Source organism: Parasteatoda tepidariorum, chromosome 10 (assembly GCF_043381705.1).
Source record: "Parasteatoda tepidariorum isolate YZ-2023 chromosome 10, CAS_Ptep_4.0, whole genome shotgun sequence".
Classification (NCBI taxonomy): domain Eukaryota; kingdom Metazoa; phylum Arthropoda; class Arachnida; order Araneae; family Theridiidae; genus Parasteatoda; species Parasteatoda tepidariorum.
The window spans coordinates 33,860,959-33,883,901 of NC_092213.1; the positions used below are offsets into that span (position 1 = coordinate 33,860,959).

The 22,943-nt window shown below is 26.8% G+C and overlaps 1 protein-coding gene and 1 long non-coding RNA gene across 3 annotated transcripts in view; one reads left to right on the forward strand and one right to left on the reverse strand.

Annotated features, from left to right (window-relative positions):
• The window catches only part of LOC107457542 (uncharacterized), a 115,082-nt gene extending 109,458 nt beyond the window's left edge, over nt 1-5,624 (forward strand). The window contains exon 3 of the long non-coding RNA XR_011637897.1: nt 5,395-5,624. This is a non-coding gene — a long non-coding RNA (uncharacterized lncRNA). The remainder of the gene's footprint in view (nt 1-5,394) is intronic.
• LOC107457539 (zinc finger homeobox protein 3) overlaps nt 1-22,943 on the reverse strand; it is a 235,277-nt gene that overhangs the window by 193,171 nt on the left and 19,163 nt on the right. The gene's annotated exons all lie outside the window — the stretch shown is intronic.

Sequence of the window (22,943 nt, forward strand, 5' to 3'; positions counted from 1 at the left end):
GGCAGCAAATTAAACTAAATAATCGTGCTTCCTAAATTTGATTACACTATTATATGGTTCAGTTCTCTTGAATGGAAACACAGTTAAATTTAATACCTTAAAACTAGCATCGTTGTTGTAAAGATATTATGGTGCAATTTTGCACCGTTTTTTCTGAGCGCACAGCCGATTCAAAAGACCTCAGAAAAATAATTCAACATATTCAATATAAATGTTTCGCAATTCGGGGAATATTTCTTGTTAAATGTACTCACTTGTAGCAAAGCAAAAATTAAGTTATCATGTAAACAAAACAATATTTGGTATAGAGAAGGCACCAAAAATAGCCATGCCCCCTAGAAAAAAAACAGTCACTCTGAGTCCAGGAAGTTAATTTTTTATACCAGACTCTACAAGCACCCACACTTATAACCCCTCGGGAAAATAAGGGGAAAGCAATAATGACGTCATTCAGCACCTCCTGCGACAGTTCTCCCCCACCCTAAACATAACTTATAGAAGGGCGAAAAAAAATCTGTGCTGCCCCCTTCCCCCAATAGTCTAGTTAACGATGTAGTCTAGGGATATATAGTAGCAGTAGTAGCAAGATGCAGAGGCGTGGGTGGGAGGGGTGTCCCTGCACCTCACCCTATGACCCTGACCCTCAGAAATATATATCTATGCAAGAAGATTTGAGGGGGTGGGAGCTTAGGGAGCAACCAAATTTGTTTGGTGGGGGTGAGGATGTAAAAGCAAGTAGAAATATGAAATGAAATATATGTGTTTACGATGTTTAATCTGTTGTATTTACAACTGTTTTCGTTTTTTTAAAATTAATTTTCTCTAAATAGCAATCACGTGAGAATCATGCAAATGTTTAAAATCAATTTCACCATTAGTTTTAATTAAATTTTCATGCTTGAAAGGAATTTTAAAATGTCTTTTTCTGCTTTCAAACTAGAGTTTATTGAATATCTAAGCATTCTCTGTTGATGTAAGCGTTGAGGAAAATAATAAAATTAAATATATTGCATTTTTATCTGATGTTTTATTTAATTTTATTTATTATATTTTAATAATTTAATGTTTTAACGCGCAAAGAGCAATCTCATGTAAAATACAAGTACAGGGTAAAGAATTTTGTATCAAATTACGGAATAAGTACAGGCATTTTGGGTGCATCTTCCGTAAAATCTATTTTTAAGTTAAAATATTATACCGTCACTTTAACAGTAATATTTATTTAATTAGAGTGATTCATTGATTTTACGGTAATTATTACAATTGAAGCGTAACTTTTTACACTGTACTGCTTAATTCATTGTTAAAATTAATACCAACTAGTTTTCCACCCCTTCCCCACCCAATTCTGGTTAAAGTATCAATACTCACTTGACATTCAAAATTGTAATAACAAGTAAAATATCAAAAGTTCAAAGTATTACATTTAATTATTTCAAAATGCTCTGATATTTTTTTAATGAACTTGTCGTTCGCAATATAGAGATTTCTTTTTATATTATAAAGATATGAATCACTTTTAAATTAAACACTGTTGAAAATTAAATTCAAAAAGTCTTCCGATTTGAGGAAAAGGGAAAATTCTAAGCATTGCATTGTTTGTAAAAAATATCATAATTCATAGCATATTTATATCGAATAACAAGAGGTAAAAATGGCAAATGATGCAAAGCTGTATTTAATTCTACAGAGAAAATCTTTTTTTTCTTTTGTAAAATTAAGTTAATATTGCTCATATTACTAACCTGAAATTTTAAATCATACAAAATTGAGAAATAGTTTGAATCTGGAAAATTTTTACCATTAAATTATATGCATTCTTTTTTTCATTTTGACAAAGGTAAAAATATAAATAATAAAAAAGTGACCAATATCGTATTTTTAAATTTTTGTTTTTTATTTTTCTTACAATCCTTAATTAAACTATTTAAATGCATGCATCATTTTAATGATTTTAACGAGCATGAATAACGAACATAAATTTGAACGAACTGCAAAACATAATTTCTCCCCCTTCAGTAAGTTTATGTAAAATGTTTTATTTATTACATTAAATATATGACTGATACAAGAGTTTACCAACATAGTTGAAAAAAAAAAAAACATTAAGCTTTTATCTCTGAGACCATTTTGAATATTATATTGCATGTCATTGCAGATTTTGGAATCATCTGCCCTTCATAAGCGAAAATACCTCAAGTAACAACACCAAAATATTTAAAAAGATTTTTTTAAATGAATATAATTTTTTGAATAAGTCATACGGAATTTTCAAGTAGTTTCCTTTTTTTTCTTTTTTTTTCCGATAACCAGAGAGTGTTTTATTTACATAATGTTATGAAATGTCTATAGAAAGTGTCTTGCGTAAACTTTTACGTAATTTTTGGGAAAAAAGTACGTTTTTCTTTTTTTCCTTCTATAATTTGATCAGAAATTTTATAAAGTGTATTCTTTGCGTTTTGCTTTAGCAGTAAAAAGTGCGTGTTGCAAACCCCTAAATGTTCTCAATAGCATTCGTACATAAGCCTCTTTCTGGTTGTTTGATATTTAACCAGCTTTTTAATCTCATTTTGCAAAAACACAATTGCTAAAAATTAATAATTCTGGACAATGAATCCATAGACATTACAACGTCTTCATACCACCTTTCCTTAAATTAGATGAATTAAATAAAAGAAATAATAATAACTAAGGAGATAAAACAATTTAATAATAACAATAAGAAACAATAATTTTCTGTGACTAAAATAATAATTATATTCAAACAATTATTATAATAAAAATGATCTTTGTCAGAATTTTATATTATGTTGAAAAAATAGTGTAGTTTAAGAACTAGAGCAGCACCTCCGCCTCTCAAATCACAAAATATCTTGGTTATACATTGTTATAAATGGATAGAATATTCAAAAAAGCAAATAAATAAATAAGAGAAAAGTAAAACATGTCTACATTTTCTTTATACTTAAAAAAGAAATATATTCAAATTTTTTCAGTAGATTTTTAGTATAGTTTTTCAGTATTCACTAACAATAAAAATAATAATTAAGGACAATGAATCCGTAGATATTTTACAATATCTTCATACCACCTTTCCTTAAATTAGATGAATTAAGTAAAAGAAATAGTAATAAATAAGGAGATAAAAAATTTCAATAATAAACAATGGGAGGAAATAATTTTGTATGATTAAAATAATAATTATTCTCAACCAATTATTATAATAAAAAATTATCTTTGTCAGAATTTTATATTATGTGGAAGAAAAAATAGTGTAGTTTAAGAACTAGAGCAGCACCTCCCCATCTCAAATTAAAATATAACTCGGTTATGCATTGTTATAAACGGATAGAATATTTAAAAAAAATAAAGAAATAAATAGGAAAAAAGTAAAACACATCTACATTTACTTCATACATAAAAAAGAAATATATTTATACAGTTTTTCAGTAGTTTTTTAGTATAGTTTTTCAGCATTCACTAATACTAAAAATTAATAATCAAGGACAATGAATCCATAGTCATTTTACAGTATCTTCATACCACCTTTCCTTAAATTAGATGAATTAAGTAAAAGAAATAATAATAAGTAAGGAGATAAAGAATTTCAATAATAACAATAAGAAGCATTAATTTTATATTCAAACAATAAGTATAATATAAAATTATCTATGTTATAATTTTATATTATGTGGAAAAAGTAGTGTAGTTTAAGAAAAAGAGCAGCACCTCACCCCTCTCGTGTTACAAAATTACTTGGTTATGCATTGTAATAAACGGATAGAATATTAAAAAAGTAGATAAATAGGAAAAAAAGTAAAACATATCTACATTTACTTTATTCTCAAAAAAGAAAGATATTTATATAGTTTTTCTGTAGATCAAAAATTCTACACAACAGAGATTCGTCGAAGTCGGATCATAAAAATTTACGACTATGTAAGAGGAAATACCTATGACCAAAAAAAAAAAATTTTTTTTTGTTCTTTTTATTTATTCTTTTCTTTCGTTTTTAGACAGAAGAAAACCAATAAAGTTGGTAAGAAATTCTCCAACACAATCAAAGCACAAGCAGTAATAAATAACCCAATCAATAACTGGTTGAAGTTAAAGTAAAATTCCGCAGCCAGAGAAAAATTTTTGAAATGTTATTTTGGGAAATACAATGTATCAGATAAATAAAGTTAAAGAGTAAATGTTTCTAAAATGTTATTTAATTTTTAAAAATAAAAACTAAGCCAAGATCTTTTATTTTTATACTGAAAAATATTTTCTTAAAATATTAAAATGTTGTAGAATTACATATTAAATTTGCTAAATTGCACACGTTTTGCGAAAGATTTTCCTCTTGTGATGGGAGAAAAAATTAAAGCTTAAGCAAATAAAACTATTTTTAATTTTGCCATAGGTTAAAATCATTGTCATGTGATTATTGCACATCTTATATGACATGGTAAAATCATTTTACATAAAACTTATTAGGCAAGGGAATAAAATCTAGTTTTTCAGCTAACTTATCTTTGTCCTATTATGAAAAAAAAATATTCTTAATATTAAATTTGTTTTTAGATTTATGGAACTATCTTTAATTTTCAAAAAAAAAATTTTAAAAAAATGGATATCCAATTAATGTAATTCAATTCTATATAAAATCATTGAATTAATTGTATGTTGGAATTAATAAATATTTTTTTAAATTTTGTGTTAGCTAAATTTATATTTTTGCAAAGTGCAAATCCATTAGGACCAATCCATCGCTAAAAATCTTGCAATATAAAAAAAAAAAAATTCTTTTTTTTCAATAACTGCTACATATTTCTCTAAAATCATCAATATTAAAAATTTTTAATTGAAATTAAATCCTATTAATTATAAACTTTGAATTATCCAGTATAATATTATTACCTTGCACACATCCAGTTTCAGGCCAATCTAAAGTAACTAACAAATCAAATGCGCTTCTGTACTTCAGTAAGAACGCTAAATAAAATAATCCTACAATCCTCTATTTATGCTTCAATTTTCGTATATTGAAATCTGATAAACTAGTTATGAAAATATTTTAATTTATTTCTGAAAGATGCCGGTAAGTGCAAGTACATTTGAATTCGGTACTCGTTTTATATATTACAGTTTGTGCTTTATACTGTATTTTCAAGAAATTTTATTTTCTATTTTTTTGCTTAATATGTTTCCCTTTGAATTTTCTGCTATTTCACTACTATTCTATTTCACTTTTTGCTTATTTCATTACTGTAATATATTCTATATTACAGTTGCCAGCTACACGTCCTAAGATAATTTTTTTAATGAGCAATATTATATTATGATGAATCATGTCATAAGCAATATGTTATGTTTTTCACATTTTCATGTTTTTATTTTTCCTTACAGAAAATTCGAGTACAAGCAGAAGAAAAGAACAAATGTGTTTGAAAGAAAACATTACTAAATATATCAGCTGTCCACGAGTTCTGTTAATTTTTTTGTTTTATTTAGAATTTTAGAAATACTGCAGGTTCAAAAATATTTGTAGAATTAGAAAAATGAAACATTTCTGAGCCATGTTATTTTTCTAATTTAAGGAAGCTCCACTTTGTTTTATAGCAAATAAATCAAATAAATGAAAGATTCATACTTAATTCCTTGATTTAATTAAATGATTTAATTAAATGATGGATTTATTTATGATAAACGATTTAGGTAGAATTTCCTATAAGATAAGTCATAAAATTATTAAGACATCTCAGATGTTGTGTTTACAAATTATTTTTCAATCGCTTTTGTACAGTTTAGCATTACATATTTCCATTTGTAATTTTCCTAATGAAACTTTAACTGGAATAACATAATTGAAAACAAAAAAAGTTAAATAATGTTACATTGTTTAACTAAAAAAAATCGAGGCAAATACGTAGGCAAAGATATTGAAGATAATAATTTTAAGGAAAATGATAATTTTCTTTGAATTATCAGTTTCTTTATAATTCTTTACACTTTTAATTATTTCTGAAGATGATACAGTACAATAATTAAAACACAGTATATGGTTAAGGTGATAAAAAAAGTATGTATTTTAGCTTGCCACATTAAAAGGGGAAAAAAAAAGATTCTTCCAAAATCATAATTTTTTCTCTCTGTATTCTTGTATGAAAATAAGTTATATAGTTTAAAAAGTATTATTTAATTGAGCAAAAAAATTTTGTCCATTTAAAATCAAACGTAATATCCGTCACGGTAAATTAAAATAATCAAATTCTACTTTTTGCATGAAATGAAAAGCTGTTCACATTGTTTTTCTCACCAAGAGAAAAAAAATAGCAGTTATTTTTTTATGAAAGCTGAAAAACAATATTTCATTACTATATGTATAGCCTTTATTAACGAAAACAGAGAAATTTTGGAAAACGGAATGAAAAAAATTGAGTCGTGAATAAAATAAAAATTCAGGAATACTAAAAAAGTTATTATTGATTGAAAAGTAAATTAAAGTGTGTACTGTAAATAATGTTTCCGCAAAATTAACTAATTACTGAAGATAGGATTTTATTGAAAAAAAATTTAAGACAATTCTACCCCTAAGGAGTTCTAATTTTTTAAAATTCTATGGCTGTGCACTTTTAGATTGAGTTTTTGTATAATTAAATTGTGAATATTAAGAAAAAATTATTTCTGTATAATGCTATAAAATAAGAGTATGTTTCTGTTAAGAGCCTTAAAAATGGTTATGTGTTGTAGCTTTATTTCCCTTGAATTTCTTAATAAAATATATTTTATTAAATTGAACTTGATGTTCTTATTGTAGTGAATTTTTAATTGCAATCTGTCGTTTAAAGAACACAAAATAATTAAACATTTAAGGTTACTATGATGTGAAATGGTAACCTTAACATTCTCTCTCCAATTAATTTTTTGGAAAATGTTGAAAAATGGAATGTTTTAAATTTAGTTGAACTGATCGCAAATACTTATTCAAATGGTTAAGCATAAATTCAAAAATATGACTATCCAACAGCTTAGCTTCACAAAATCATGTATTCATATTAACTGTAAGAAAATTTAGAGTATAACGTACCGAAAAAAAAAATTCCAGAAATTGAAAAATAAATTACAGTACAGCCCCTATTTACAGCGGTATTGGGTGGCATCCCGGATGACAAAAGTCGCAGGTAATTCCAAAAAACTCAAAAAGTAAGGTGGAAACAATTTAATTTTATACAAAATTTTTTTAAATGTATTCCGACATGAATATATATTAAACATGCAGCAAAATTCGGCTCCTAAATGTCTGAAACAACGAATGTGAAAGAAGCAAATTGTTCATACATACTTCTTAAAAGTGCTCATACATAAAAATGTTTAGACACACTTGGAAAAAAAATTATTAAGCACGTGCTATATAGTTTTAAATCCCTCCGCGGAACTCACGAATAATCAGGGCTCTCATTTCATAAATAGACGTAAGAATCAAACACAGCCGTACATATAAGTTAATTGCTTAATCTGGAATTGATTAAATTTAAACTGTTATTTTCATCAGTAAAAAATGTAAAAACTCAAAAGTAAATTTAACCGAATAAATTTTTTTATACGAAGCTCTAAAGTATCATGAACAATTACGAAATGTTATCATACATTAGAAAACCATATTTTATTGTTAATTTTACAAAAATCATTTCCAAAGTGCTTTAGTGTAAATTACCGAGCTTGTTCTTGTTCTCAAAGATCCAAAAAATACAGTAAATTTATCCTATTCTGGTAGTTATAACCATACTTTTTAATCAGTGTACTTTGTAATGGCGAAATACGATTATTAAAAATATTTTCAGATTAATTGACAAAAATATTCGAAAGTTTATCAGAGTAAAGTAAATTTTTTTACATAATTTTAGTGCTATAAATCTTATTTTCAGCTGTAAAAAAAGTGCTTACAATTATTCATGACTGAAATATATCTGGCCAAAGTTTGGTTAAGAAAGGAAAACAATATAACAAAGCTTAATACTCAACAAGAATAAGCCCGAAAATTTTAGAAGTATATTTGCTACTTTTTGCATGACTTAAATATTAAGTATTTTATAATCATTCCATGCAAAACTAAGTGTAAAAATATATCAGCAATTCTATTTAAGCTCAACCTATTATGCATTAAAAATACACTCTATAAAGAGAAAACAATATTCTTTATGATAATTTATTACTGAATATCCTTTAAAATTGCCGGAAAATCCCCAAAAATTCACTGAAAATACCTTAAATATTCCTTGAAATTCTTACCAATTTAAGTTCAACCTATTATACATTAAAAATACAGTTTAGGGAACCATTCTTATTGATAATCCTTAAATCTCCATAAAAATGCCTGAAAAATTTTAAAAAGCCACTAAAAATACTCTTATTCCAGATCTTAAAATCCCAGTCAATTTAAGTATAACCTATTATGCATTAAAAATAAACTCTAGGGAGAGAACAATATTTTTATTGATATTCACTTCCCAAATATCTTCAAAAATGTCTGAAAAGTCCTTAAAAAGCCTCTAAAAATACCTTAAATATTTCTATGTCCTTAAAATCCTGATTCTTAGTCATGTTCCTGAACTTTCAAACACTTTGAGAGTCCTGAAAGTTTAATGCTTGCGAGAGTGAGTTTTAGCTAGTTATCAACGAATAACAATTTAAGAATGACCCTAATTCGAAACAAAACGTGAAAAGTGACGGGGGTGGTCATAGATTATTTTACACTCACCCAAAGATTATTCGATCTCAAAATAATCCCGGATTATTCCATTCCAGCTGCAGTGTCCCTGCTCACAGCTGGATAAACTCTAGTTTAGATCAAGAAAGAAGAAACAAAATCTCTGCTTTCAGTGACATAGCCATAACAGGACAAAGATATTTCTAAAATTGTTATGTAAGGAAATAGTCTCTTATATTTTATCTTTGTTGTTTAAAAAAAAAAATTGAAAAAAAACAAAAACAAATAAACAGCACTATCATTAACAACCTTGATAGTGATCATTCAAAACTTGAGAAAAATTTCGTTATAGGAAAATAAACTGAATTGATTTGGTATATGCATTTCAGAGAAGTAAAATTTCTGAAGCTTTCGAAAAAATTTCTATGGTTTAGATAAAAAAAATATTAAAATTCGGGATATGTTTCTCAAATTAGGCTCGTTCCTGCCACTTAGAAAAATCTTTTTAAACAACACCCTCATTAAAATATCTGATGGGTATCCAACAAAATATGTGAATAAGATCAGTGTAAAATAATATTCATTTATTATTCTCCTATTAAAGATGAGAACTTGAACGGATATTAAAGATAAAGTTCCGCTAAAAGTTTTCATTTTTGTATAAAATTCAAATATCAATTCAGCTTAAGGTCTTTAATTCGGTTATGATATCATCATTTTAGAAAAACCGTTTTGCATTTATTTTTATATTTTAAATTTTATTTTAAAATTTCGGTATGGACAACAAGCCTTGTTCATGTAATAGTACATCATTCCTGTAGGACTCCTTATATGTTATGATTTCAGAGCCCTTGTTTTTATAATGACAACACAAAGCAAAATTATTTAACGCAATTTTATTTTTGAGAAGTAAAAATTTCGTTGGATCAATTATCTAATTTATAAATTTGAATTTGACAGTAAAATGCTCCTCATGTTTAAAATTTTAGGCATACTGACTCAATACCATTTATTATGAATATTTAATGTTATGTAAAGGAAGTAAGTTTAACTTATAAAAATAATTAAAATTTATAGTGACATAATGTATGAAATCTTATAATAACTCTTAATATATGTAAGGGACAATAAATTTTTTTTGCGTGATAGTTTTTATAAAAGAAAAGTTTTCATTTAAAATGCTTTAAACTTTTTTGTTTCATGAAATAAAAAAGTATATATTTAAACTGTGAATGCGACATTTTTTATACAATTTATTGTTGTTCAAAAGTTTAACATTTAAGAGTGTCTTAAATACTATTCTTTGATGCTCCTTATAAAAAAATATAAATTTTTAATGACATTAAATTTTTTGAAAAATAGTTATAAATTTAAAACTGTTTATAATTAACAAGGTTATGCTAATTAATTTGAGTACTAATATATCAAACCAAAGTATAGTAAACCCATTACTTAATAACCAGTATGATAGTTGAATAACATATATGGAAAACAATTTTCCAAAAAGAAAATTCCTCAAAATTTCGATTTCAAAGTTATTTAACGGATATTAAGGTTATTCTCTAATTTCAAAATTTAGTTTTAATTTCATATGAAACATCTGCCAAATCTTTCAACTGGACTTAAAAAAATTTTAAAATTTACTCTTCCTATTATTTTCTGATATCTATTTTTTTACCGTTCAATTAACTTTTGAAAATCATTAAAAAAAAATTTGTTCTTTAAAGTTGACAGTTGAGCAACTAATTTTGCTCAATTGTTATACTTTCGTAGCTAAGAAAATTCAACGGAAAAAAAAGTTTGTCTATTATCAACTCCCTACTTAATATCTTTAAACGTATATTTTCTTACTCAAGTAATCTTTTAAATTCGTTAAATGTTGGAAATATTTAAACTATTAAATCAAAATAAATAGTTCATTTATATTTAAATTGTTTAAAACCCTTTACTTATGAAGTTTAATTGTTGAGAGTATTTATTTCTTTGATTTAGAGTATCAGCGTATTCAAAGTATATCAATACGAAAGAAATTTGAAAATGTTTTAATCTCTAAGCACCGTTTTGTTTTAATTTTAAATATGTTTGTTTCTTTTTAATTTAACTTACCTTGTAAAATGATGCAATGTTGAAAATGTTTAACTAGTAGAACCGAAGTAAAAGAAATAATTGTCTTAGCTGTTTGAAACTTCGTTTCTGTATAGTAAATTAATTGAATAAGTACTAATTTGTTGTGCTTGTCTTTTGAGGATAAGTACTATTTCTTACTATTTTGTTGTTGGACATAACTTAGCTAAGACATTTCGAATAAAAATTAACTAAATTTTCATCTTTAATCTAATGTTTATAATCTTTTGCAATCCAGATAACTTTTAAAAACATCAATTGTTATAAACGTTTAGATATTAGAGAGAAAACAAGTAAGTTATGTTACTTGACTTGACTGAAATGTGTTCATATAATTTCCTAATCGAACAACAACTTTTTCATTTTGTTAAGGTCTCGACTTAATTTTCCTGACTCAAATAAATTTATAGTTAAGTAAATACTCTTTTGTTTTGTTAGAGTCAAAACTTAATTTTCCCTACTCTAATAATTTTATAGATAAATAACAACTCCTTTGTTTTATTAGAGTCAAAACTTAATTTTCCCTACTCTAATAATTTTATAGTTAAATAACAACTCTTTTGTTTCGTTAAAATCAAAACTTAATTTTCCCGACTCAAATACTTTTATAGTTAAATAACAACTCTTTTGTTTTATTAGAGTCAAAAAATAATTTTCCCGACTCAAATAATTTTGTGGTTAAACAGCAACTCTTTTATTTTGTTAGAGTGAAAAATTTCCAGACTTAACTAATTTTATAGATAAAGAACAACTCTTTTGTTTTCTTAGAGTCATGGCGTAGTTTTCCCAAATCATTAAAAAATAAACTTTAATTCCTATCTTTAAATGTTTATTTTCTTTGAGAGTTCAGGTAGCTTTAAAAATAATCAAATGCTAGAAATATTTGGATTTTAGATCCAAAACAAATGATTTAAATTGCTTAGCTAGATTGCAACACCTTATTTCTGTAACTTCATCGTCGAGCAACTGCTCTTATTTTTTGGGGCAACAAAGTAGTAAATCTCGACTCAAACGAGAAATAAAATATTTATTCCTTTCATTAGCTTGAAATGTCCATTTTCAATTGAAGTTTACGTAGTTTTTTAGACCATTAAATGTTTAAAATGTTAGAATATTAGAACCAAAACAAATTATGTCATATTATTTGAGTTGATTGAAACATCTTATACTTATAATTTCAAAGTCGAGCAGTTGTTCTTTCATTTTGTTGGAGTCTCGACGAAGTAAAGATGACTCAATTGAAAAAAGTTACTAAGAAACTTAATCTTCAATTCCTCATTATTACTAAATATAAATTTTCTTTTGAAGTCCAGAAAGCTAAGACTATTGAATGTTTCAATATTAAAATCAAAACAAAGTTACTTAAGTTGATTAAAAATGCCTTAACCATATAATATCACAAACGAGCTCCTTTGTTTTATTATGGACTGGAGCAATCAAAATATCAAGACTCAAAAAAGAAATTAAAAAATAGTTATCTTTAATTCCTATAGTTATCTTTAAATGTCTTTTCCTTTAAAATTCAGATAACTTTTCAAGAAAAATTTGGAATTATTTAGATTTGATAACCGAAACAAATAGTTTATCCGATCTACTGATTAAACTCCTTTTAATCATGATATTTAATAGTTGAACAACTAATAAACGTTTAAAGATTCATTAATTTAGTCGATATAATCCATAGTTAAAACTTTAGAGGCGGAAGAAAAATATTTACCACACTCCAATGCACTAAGTTATTTTCACAGCCCAAGTTGGCAACACGGGTTAAAAATCCCAGAGCACAAGTTGAACACAGGTAAAATCACAAGTTTACGAAGACACAATACGTCAGCCGAAATCCAAAATAGTGAATAAAATACCAGTCTACTTCAGACTCGGACGTTCAGCTCCACAAGGGCCAATAATAAAATAACAAAAAAAAATTGTAGTAATAAAATAAAAAACGTCAACAAAAACTTCCGTGAAACGACAAGAAACGGACAATACGTTCACCCACAACAACGAGTGGTCCGCATCTAAAAGCTGAGCGCTGCTATGCCGAATACAACAATAGCAATCCCGTTAAAAAATTCAAGTTAAAAAAAAAGAGAGAGAGAGATTTCAGGGTGGGGGAAGAAAGAGAAAAAACAATAAAGGGTCGAAAAAAAATTTTTTTTTTTAAAAATTGAAAGCCAGAGCGCAGGAGCGTCTTTGGCGCGCGCTACTCCTAAAAATGATTGGCTGTCATCCACAAGTAACCATGGAGACCTGTGCCTCATTATGATATTCAAATGGGCTTCTGTACATAAATGAATGCCCAGTCTCGCATCGAGATTGGCTGCCGTTTTTACCCAAAAGCAATGTAGGATAGAACGCCATTAGCATCGGCTCCCGCCTTTTTATTGGAAGAATTTTTTAGTATCCTCCCCCGCTTAAATTTCACCCCCCTCCCTTTTTATTCTTCAATCCTTTCTGCATTCATCGTAGCATAGTGTCACATCTTTAGCATTTTTGTTAGTCGACAGTGAAGTCATGTTCGACCGGAAGTTCAGGAAAGACAGAAAAAAGTTTTTCTTTTCCGTTAGTCCCATTCTTTTTTTTTTTTTTTACTTCGTATACCTCTTAAAAAGTTAGTTCGGCTGAAAAGATGGAGTCAAGTTCTCAATTTTTTTTTTCAATGGAAAGTAAAACGGTCTGATGAAAGTTTGCTCCTTAAGAAGTTTTAAAACTTTATAGAAGGGTTGAAGGCATATATTGGAAGTACTATACATTTTATGCACAAAATATATACATTAAATACTTATGAAATTCATTTAAATTTATTTTAGTTAGATATATAATAAAAAAAATTAAGTTTATGTGCAAGAGAACAAATCAAAACATTTCAGTTTAAAACAGCACTGCATTTCAACACTTGCACTTAAGCATAAATAAGACTTAGATGTTGGTGACTGACTATAATAAAACATATACTACGTAGTATTTAATTGAAAAATAATTAACTCATACACAAGTTATTTATTGAACACTTTTGATCTTAGAATAGAAAATATACGTGAACCTTTTAAGACAACAACATAATGCAGATTTTGCTTAAAAATTGCGTGTGGAAAGAGTTGCAACTTGCATCTAGTCAGCGGCAACAACTTACAGGATCTATATAGAACTTACAGAATCTTAGATTAATTTGCTTGCTGGTTAGAGATTTCATTCACAACATATTAGATAAATCAAATTTCTCACTATTTATTTATAGTATAACACAGCACATGGTTCATACCTGAAGTACTGAAAAAGCAATTCCTTGACACAACATTTTGTAGTAAACATTCTTTGTCAAACGTCATATAATATGCAAACAAAAATTATTTATAAATTAGAAAAAACAATTAAAAAACAACTTTTAAAAAATAATTAGACGATTGTGATACTATGAATTATAAGGAATAGCGACTCATAATCTATGAGTTTTTCTTTAAATTAATTTACAAAGCATTAATTAAAACAGTATCAGGAAATTTCCAATCTTTTCAATCAAAAAATTAAAAATCTTAGTAAACTGCTTTGAAAAATCATCGAAATATAAACAATTGTGAAGAAAAAGAATTTTGACGCTATATAAATTAAGATAAAAATAACACAACACGTATCTCTTCATTCATTATTGCATCAACAAAAAAATTATTAACACAATAGTGAAATTTAAATAGACTTCAGAGCAGAGAATCGCAATATAAAATTACATTGAACTTAGTGGTTAGCTAATTTGCATTTAAAAACAAAAGGTTAGAACACTTTTAATTCAAACCATGTGATATCGGAAATCATCAATTTTAATATTTAATTGCTATTTTCATGCAGATTCTCACCCTAGAATCAAAACGGAAGGGCAAACCTTACCCTGATTCACAACCCAAGAACAGAAAACATATGACCTGTTTTCTTCAAAAGAAAACAAAACTAAAGTACGTTCACCTTCGTGACGTCACACCGGAAAATACCCCCGGATTTATACAGGGGAAAGAAGAAGAAAAAAAAGATATTCCCTGTCCCACAACTTGAAGAAAAGAGCGAGAGATAAAAAAAAAAGAAAAGAAAAAAAAGAAAGTAGGTTGGGAAAAAAGGTACCAGTCCTTACGGGCGCGCGCCACAACAAAAAAATATATCGCTAGAAAAAATAGTAGTAGCTACGAACTACTATTGCTTTCGACAAGGCAGTAGTAGTACACACATCGACATGGTTTTGAGAGCAACTAAAGATCTCAGCCAATGGACATTGAGCAGAAGAATTGGAGGGGGCGATGGACGTATGTATAGGCAGATGGCCAAAGGCCAGCTGAACTGACCAGTAGGTCTGTATTATTGCTCTGTTGTCTTCATGGATTGCTGTATTTTACGGATTAGTAGTTAAAGCGAGGTAAGTACGTTAAGTTTCACGACTTTAAGTCATCGAATTGTCTTCAAACCAATGGTAGATTGAGATCTAAAGTTTGGTAAATAATAACAGCTGTTATACTTTCCTGGGTAGCTTAGAGATGGAGGTGAAAAATGTTTTACTTGTCGTTCCTGTAAAATCTGGTATTGTCATACGTTTTTCTGTTATATATTTTCATTGTAATAGATGAAATTTTGTTTAAATAGTGTGAAAACCAAGTTTTAAAACGGATTTGTGCGTAGAATATTTTAAAGTCTGTCAAAATTAACTATTTTTTGCATTTCATAAGGTAAAAATATTTCAATGTTTCCATATAGATTTAAGCAATTATTATAATACTTATGACCTGTAAAATTTAACTAAAATAAATAAATTTTTCAAAAATATTGATAGATGAATGAATAAGTGAAACTAACTAGAAACATATAATGAAAAATTTTATTTGTTTGCATAAAAGCTATTTTTTGAAGAAAAAAAAGATACTTTTTGGAAAGGGTACTTTTTCACAAGCTACGAATCAAGCAAACCTAAAGACTATTTGCAATATTGCTTCATAAAGGATTTAATACTGCTTTCGGTCAAAAATTATTAGTTAAATAGGATTAGCGTATCGTTTTTAAACCATTACATTTTTCATCGTAATTTACTTATTTTATTCATATATTGAAAGTACAAAATGCATACTAAATGGCAAAATAATTTAATTACAAATTAAAGATCTTAGCCATTTTACTCCCTTAAAACAAAAATTTGATGTAAATAATATTGCACCATTCATGTCAGCACAAAAAGTTAAATTAAGAACATTTTTTTATTTATTTATTTACTTATTTATACATATATATATATATTTCCTCTCTTACAGACTTTTCTCTGTTGTACTCGGTATTGAGAACAAATATTTTTCTTACGCTTCAATATTTAATAGCGTAATCTTATTAAGAGATTAAATCAAACTTTATAATTAAAAAAATAATTAGAATAATTTTTTTCAATTGAAATCCGTAATTCTTAGTAATAAGTGCTAAAACGAGCATGTTTGAAAAATTACTAAAAATTCCGAGAGGTTTAGTTTCCAATTCTTTACCACTCTATAAAATATTTTGCAAAAAACGTAGTAGTTGGCAGCGCTGTAGTATATATAATTATATACTATAGGTAGTATATATATTATAAATAAAACTTCACAGTACTGAAAAATTTAGATAATTAATAACTGGGGCTAGTATTGAGACATTTGTGTATTAAATAAGTACTGAATTCTTGCCCCTCCTTAGTTGACGAACTAGATTTTAATTACACCTAAAAAAGTTTTGGTGTATGGTGTATAGTGCATATCGAGTACAGAGCTGCAGTTATTGCGCAAAAAATAACTAATGAGACAAAATAAGAATTGGTTGCAAGAACTAGTGTGAATATATAAATAAAAAAATTTTTGTTTTGCAAACTAAATGTTTTTGCAATGAAGACATCAATTAATTCTAATGGGCGTGAAAATTTACTTTATCAGTAAATAAACAAATAAGAAAAGGAATAAATAAGTAAATAAAACTATAAAAGTAAAAATTAAATAAAAAAACGTGACTACATGCACGTAATGTATGCACAAATTTTAGTTCATTTCTACACCAAAACTGGAGGCAGCTATTCCCCAAAATATTTTACAGTGTGAAACCACATGAAACCAATTTAAAAAGGGAACACGATTTTATTAAAATGCGGTTCATATTCAAATAGTTAACTGCTACTTAATTCATTTTAAAAATAGTTCAAATAACTAATTAACTTTAAAAAAATAATAGATACACATTTAATGGCTTAACAAAGTTGATTTTAAATATTTAGAAGCTCATATTAAACTAGGAAAAATTGCAGTGGGGAAACTATGCCTTTTCTTAAGATGTACAATTTGTAAACATTTTAGTAATTCTTAATCCTGAAATATATTTTTAAAAAGTATAATTCAAAAATTAAATTAGGTTTAGAATTATAAACTTTATCATAGTGTAAATTAATATTAATTGTAGTCAATGGAAAAATAATAAATATATTTTTAATTACTATAGCCATAAAGTATTGATACTACATACTACACAGCCTGATATACATACTACTACTACAGCCTGATATAGCCATAAAGATAATAATTTTGTTGAAAAATTTGAAATTCTGAAATTAAAGCATCAAAGGCGTTTTTAGTGGAAGTTTATAAAATGTTATTAAAAAAAGCGATTGATATTTTTTATGTAAGTTGGACACAAATGTTTAACATGAGCATTTTTTACATTATTTTCTTATTAATACAATTCCAAACTTCATTGACTATCTTCTGACAAAATAAAACCTCGATCATAAAAGAAATAAATAAATCTGATATAATTTTTGAGTAAACTGTTTTAAAAATATAAAATTCTTTTCAAAAAGAGTATTGCAATAGGGTAAATGAATACTCCCTTATATAGAAAAATACTGCCTTAATGCTGATACTGGTAGGAGTGAGAAATACTGCCTCAAGATAAACAATCATTCAATGTGACGTTAATTGACATTTCAAAGTTATGTTTATTTTATAGAGACTGTGCGATTTGATCCGTGCAATGTTAAGAAGTAGTAAAATACTTTTAAGCAAAAAATATTTAAGAAAAATTCTCCATGTTGTAACAAAAGAAAAAAAAGCAAAAATCAACCTAACTAAACTGCAGAAAAAAATATTAGCATCCATTTAATTCCTGGGATAAGGTAAATTAATATCAAATAAAAGCGACATTGCACTTAATTTAATAAACATTTAGAAAATATTTTCCGTATAAGGAAACATTCAGACAATTTTTAAACTAATATTAATTTTATAAAAAAGTAAACATATCCATAAACAAATTAGCATCAAAAAAATATTATCATAAGCAAAAAATAAAAATTTATCATTAAGGAACGAAACCTAAAACCTCAACATGAAATAAAATTAAAACTAATAATATGAAACCTGGTTATACCACACTTGCCAGCGAACAAAAAATAATAATTAAACTTTAAGACATTATATCGTGTAAACTTGTTAAAACTGGATGCTCATCTGTGCAATAAAATTTAAAGATAATATAGGTTACTCCTCAAACCTTTTTTAGTTTCTGTTCCAAGTATGACATATATCATATGATTATAAGCAGCTATTTTCATTGAATAGCATCCACCCATACATCCACCTATACATACATCGATATATAAATACATGCATCGACCGAGTGTGAATATTATGCTGTTAGATATTCAAAATCTCTAACAGCATAGGTAAAAAAAAATAAAAATAAAAAAAAATATCAAAAAAAACTTAGCTAATTCCTGGTGAAATGCCGCAACTACTATTTATGGTAAATTAAAATTCTTATTCAAACTGTTAGAGATTTATGACAATTAAGTGCTATTTCTTAGTGCTTATATCTATTTAATTAATTCTTTAAAAGACTTTTCGAAATGAAGGTAATATTTTTAAAATTTCATTAGAGGATAAATAAAGTTTAGCCTATAATGTCTTCAAACTCATTAAACAGTTATGTCCTAATTAGCAGCAATAAAAGATAAAATATTTCAAATTGAGAAAGTAGTTATAGTTATATTTTGAAAATGATTTCTGAAAACTATTAATTTCATTTTTCTTATAAATCTTGGCATGCAATAATTGAAACTTTAAAATTAGTAATTACTGTGCTAACTTGTAAAGCCGTGGTGAAAAAATTTCTCTAGCGGTTGCAATATTTATGTTTATGCAAAAGTTATGTTACTTATATATGTGTGAAATTCTCATAAATCTCAATTTTAAAAGCTAAACCTTAATTTATTTTACCGACCATGGCAAAACAATGATTTAAACTTTTGCATATAAGAAATGTTATTTCAGCTATGATGCTTTCAAGTTTCAATGAAGTAGCTTATATTTTAGAAAAATTTTATTACCTTGAGTATTATTATACTACTATTTCACAAAATCTTTTTCAATGGCCAGACAAGCTTGTAGCTGGGTAATAATAACAATGAAACTAAAAAATTTATACTTAATATTATTAAATCTCCCAAAAAAACTAATCATAATTAAAATTTTTGTTGTTGCGTATAATCATTAATCAATGCCCCTAATTGTTATCGTTCAAGTGAACGTATGATTGGTTAAAAAAATTAAGTTAAAATACTTAAAAAATTCAAAACCTGCAAGGAGGAAAAATTCAGGTAAAATTACCGTACTGTATGGTAATGGCATTTCTGGCTAAAAAAATATTTAAAAAAAGAAAAAAAAACATAATTGTGGTAATGAAACCTAAGTATATGATATTTAAGCATTTTGTAATTTTTCCGTTCATATGATAACAGTTTACCGGAAATTCTGTTTTTCAAAATTATACTTCTTACTACCTCACATTTAATAAGAAATACAAAACTGAAAAGTAAATTTAACCAAATAAATGTTTTTTTTTATCTCATACTCTAGAGAATCATGATAAGGCTACCGAATTTTACCACATTTAAAACTCTTTTTCACACATTATAAAATCATATTTCAGTGTTAATTTTATAAAAATCATCACCGACAAGCTTAGGAAAAAATAACCGAGTATTTTAGTGTTCCCATAGAGTCAAAAACACGGTCAATTTTATCATATTCTAGTAGTTTGCACCATATTTTTTTCGCTGTAAGCTATGTAATGAAAAATTATGATTATTACAAATCTTTTCAGACCAATTGACAAAAATACTCAAAGACTTATCAAAGTGTTTATTTTGAATAGTTTTAGTGCTATAAATCTTATTTTTTGCAGTGAGAAAAGTGTTACAATTATTCATGACTAAACTGCTTATGACAAAAGTTTGGTTAAAATAAGGCAAATAATGCAAAATTTAATACCCAACAAGATCCATAAACGCAGTAAATTTTACCCATATTCTGGTATTTTTGTATATATTTTTATATATTCATATTCTGGTACTTTTCATAAGCTTCTTCTCTCTCTCATAAGGGCAAAATACAGAGTTTTACCGCAGAAAAATCTTCATATTAAAACAAATATCGCCCATTCATAAAAAGAGAAACAATTAAATTTTCACAATAAGAGTAAAAAATTTCTCTCAAAAATAATAAAATGTATGCATATTTCCCTTACTTGTTTCAATCTATTATTTTTTACTACACATTTTTGCATTTTCTGCTCTAACATTCCTTTTATAACCATCATTGAACAGCCGATCCAATTTTTGGGTCTACGATTTACAATCAACTCCCACAAATCCTCAACTCCGTAGCCTTGTAATTTTGAACCCAATCCAGAAGATTAGAGAACTCCTGGATCATGCATTGGGAGAAATTTGCCCTTGTGGAGGACTTTTAGATGGAACTAACCCTCATTTGCGAGAACCTCCCACTGCTAGCCTGACGTCAAAGGTACTCTAACCCATGATCCGTCTACCACTGAGGATATTTCACGTCAGCACTGCGGTCGGTGCAAGCAGTATGCGGATTCATATCAACCAGCCATCACTGGGATTCAAACTCAGTTCACCGGATTGGAAGACGAACGCTTTATCTCCTGAGCCATCATGACTCGCTCTAACATTGAGAAAATATCTAAGCAACTCGAAGTATTTTAAAGTGATTCATTCACATCAACTTTATAGATGTATTTTTTTTAAGTGATTCATCTGCCTCCTCTTCATACATGCATAATTTTTATCACAGATTTTTTTTTAAGAGAATAGTTAGCTCAATGGCTTCCTACTCGAAAAATATCTCTTTTAAAAATTTAAATGCTTATACGGATACAGTTTAAAATTTATAGTTAATTATACTTATAATTATTACTTAACTTAATAATTTATTGAAACAACTCATGCAGCTCATCCATAAAAAAAATTATAAATGTATCTTTCTTCTTTTTTTTTCAACGAAAAGGCTTAATGAATTCGTCCTAGAGAAAAAAAAGTAAACATTTATTGTTTTCAATTTCTTTCTATAAAAATGAAAATGCTTGAAATTTATTTTTTAAAAATATTAAATTAATTAATTTTGAATTAAAGTTTTTTTTTCTTCCCATTTGTACGATTTACAGCATTTAAACGAACTACCCCTTTCTAGAGAATCCGTAGCTTTTTCATACGGTTACTTCATTTTGCTTTTCCTGCGTAGCTACTACCCTTGTAGTAAAACAACTTATACAGTATTTCGAAGCTTTATATCCACGAAATCTTAATAGATATTGATAGCTTATATCATTAAAAAATTGGTTAATTTTCCAAAATGCTGGAACTTAATAAACTTCATCGTTGTTCAAAAACATCACCAAGAAAAAAGTATGGTCAAAAGTAGCAAAATATGGTAAAATTTATCGTGTTTCTGGCTCTTTGGGAACAACGAAAAGATCGGAAATTTTTACCAAAGCACTTAGGCGATGATTTTAGTAAAATTAACAATAAAATAAGGTTTTATAATATATGATAAAATTTGGTAAATGTGGTAAAATTTGATGATTTTATCATGATGCTTCTGAGCATGCCATGAAAACTATCTCTTTGGTTAAATTTACGCTTCACTTTTGTATATTTTTTTTCTTTCTAAATATGTGGTAGTAGGTAGTAAGATCTACTATTTTGAAAACCAGAATTTTAAGTAAACCGCTACCATATAAACTGTACAATTACCAAATGAATTGCTTAAATACCATATATTTTAGTTTTTGTTAGCAGAATTGTTTTTTTTTCTTTTTGGTAGAAATGTTATTACCATATAGTGTGATAATTTTAACAGAATTTTTTCTTCTCCGTGCGTTTGGTTATTTTCTTTACAAGATTAAAATGCCATGATCAATATAGTTTTAGGATTTAAACTTTATTTTTGTTTATTAATATTCCTTCATTTGAAATAGATGACAAAATGACGTGTTAAAATAATTTCAAAATTTAATCTTGACACAACCATGCTAATCATTTCAGCCATTAAGTTTTCGGAATTATTTAATGCGATTTCTGGCGCTTTTTTTCAATTGAATTTAAATATAGCACTCTAGTTTCAAAGATATACTAGTTTTGAAATCATTTAGGACACTTTTGAAGATATCTTTATAGGGAAACAAAAAGAAAATAGAAATTACAATTATGAAAAATCTTATTTCATTTTGTTGTACTTATTCTACTAATTTTGTTTGAGCTATTTGTTTGAAAAGTAATTTTCGGATTTAATTTATTTAGTTTTATTTGATAGATAGCAAATCTTAAACCAAAACACTTATAAATAGAGAAGAAAAGAAAATTACCTTCAGATAAACCAATGAAACAGATATAGCATAGAAATCAGAGCACAGGTTTTCAGAAGTATATCTATTACATGATGTATGAAAATGTAATTACGTGTTAAGAAAAATTCGAAAATTATCAACACAGATTTCCAACTAACTGTTTTGTAAATATTTAGTAAAAGTAAATGATGAAATAAAATCAAAAAGAGTAATAACAGTTAAAAAAAAAGAAAAAAAAAAGCATTTAGCCAACAGAATAACAACAATAATAAAACCAAAGCTAAACTCGCAAAGTACCGAAAAAATGAAAAAGCTTTTTTCCCACATTACTTAAAATGCTCTACCTTCAAAAAGACATAGGTTCAAATACAATAGACAATAGTTGTTCAAAATCATTTTTTGGTTCAAGTGTTTCACATATTTTTAAAAAAAA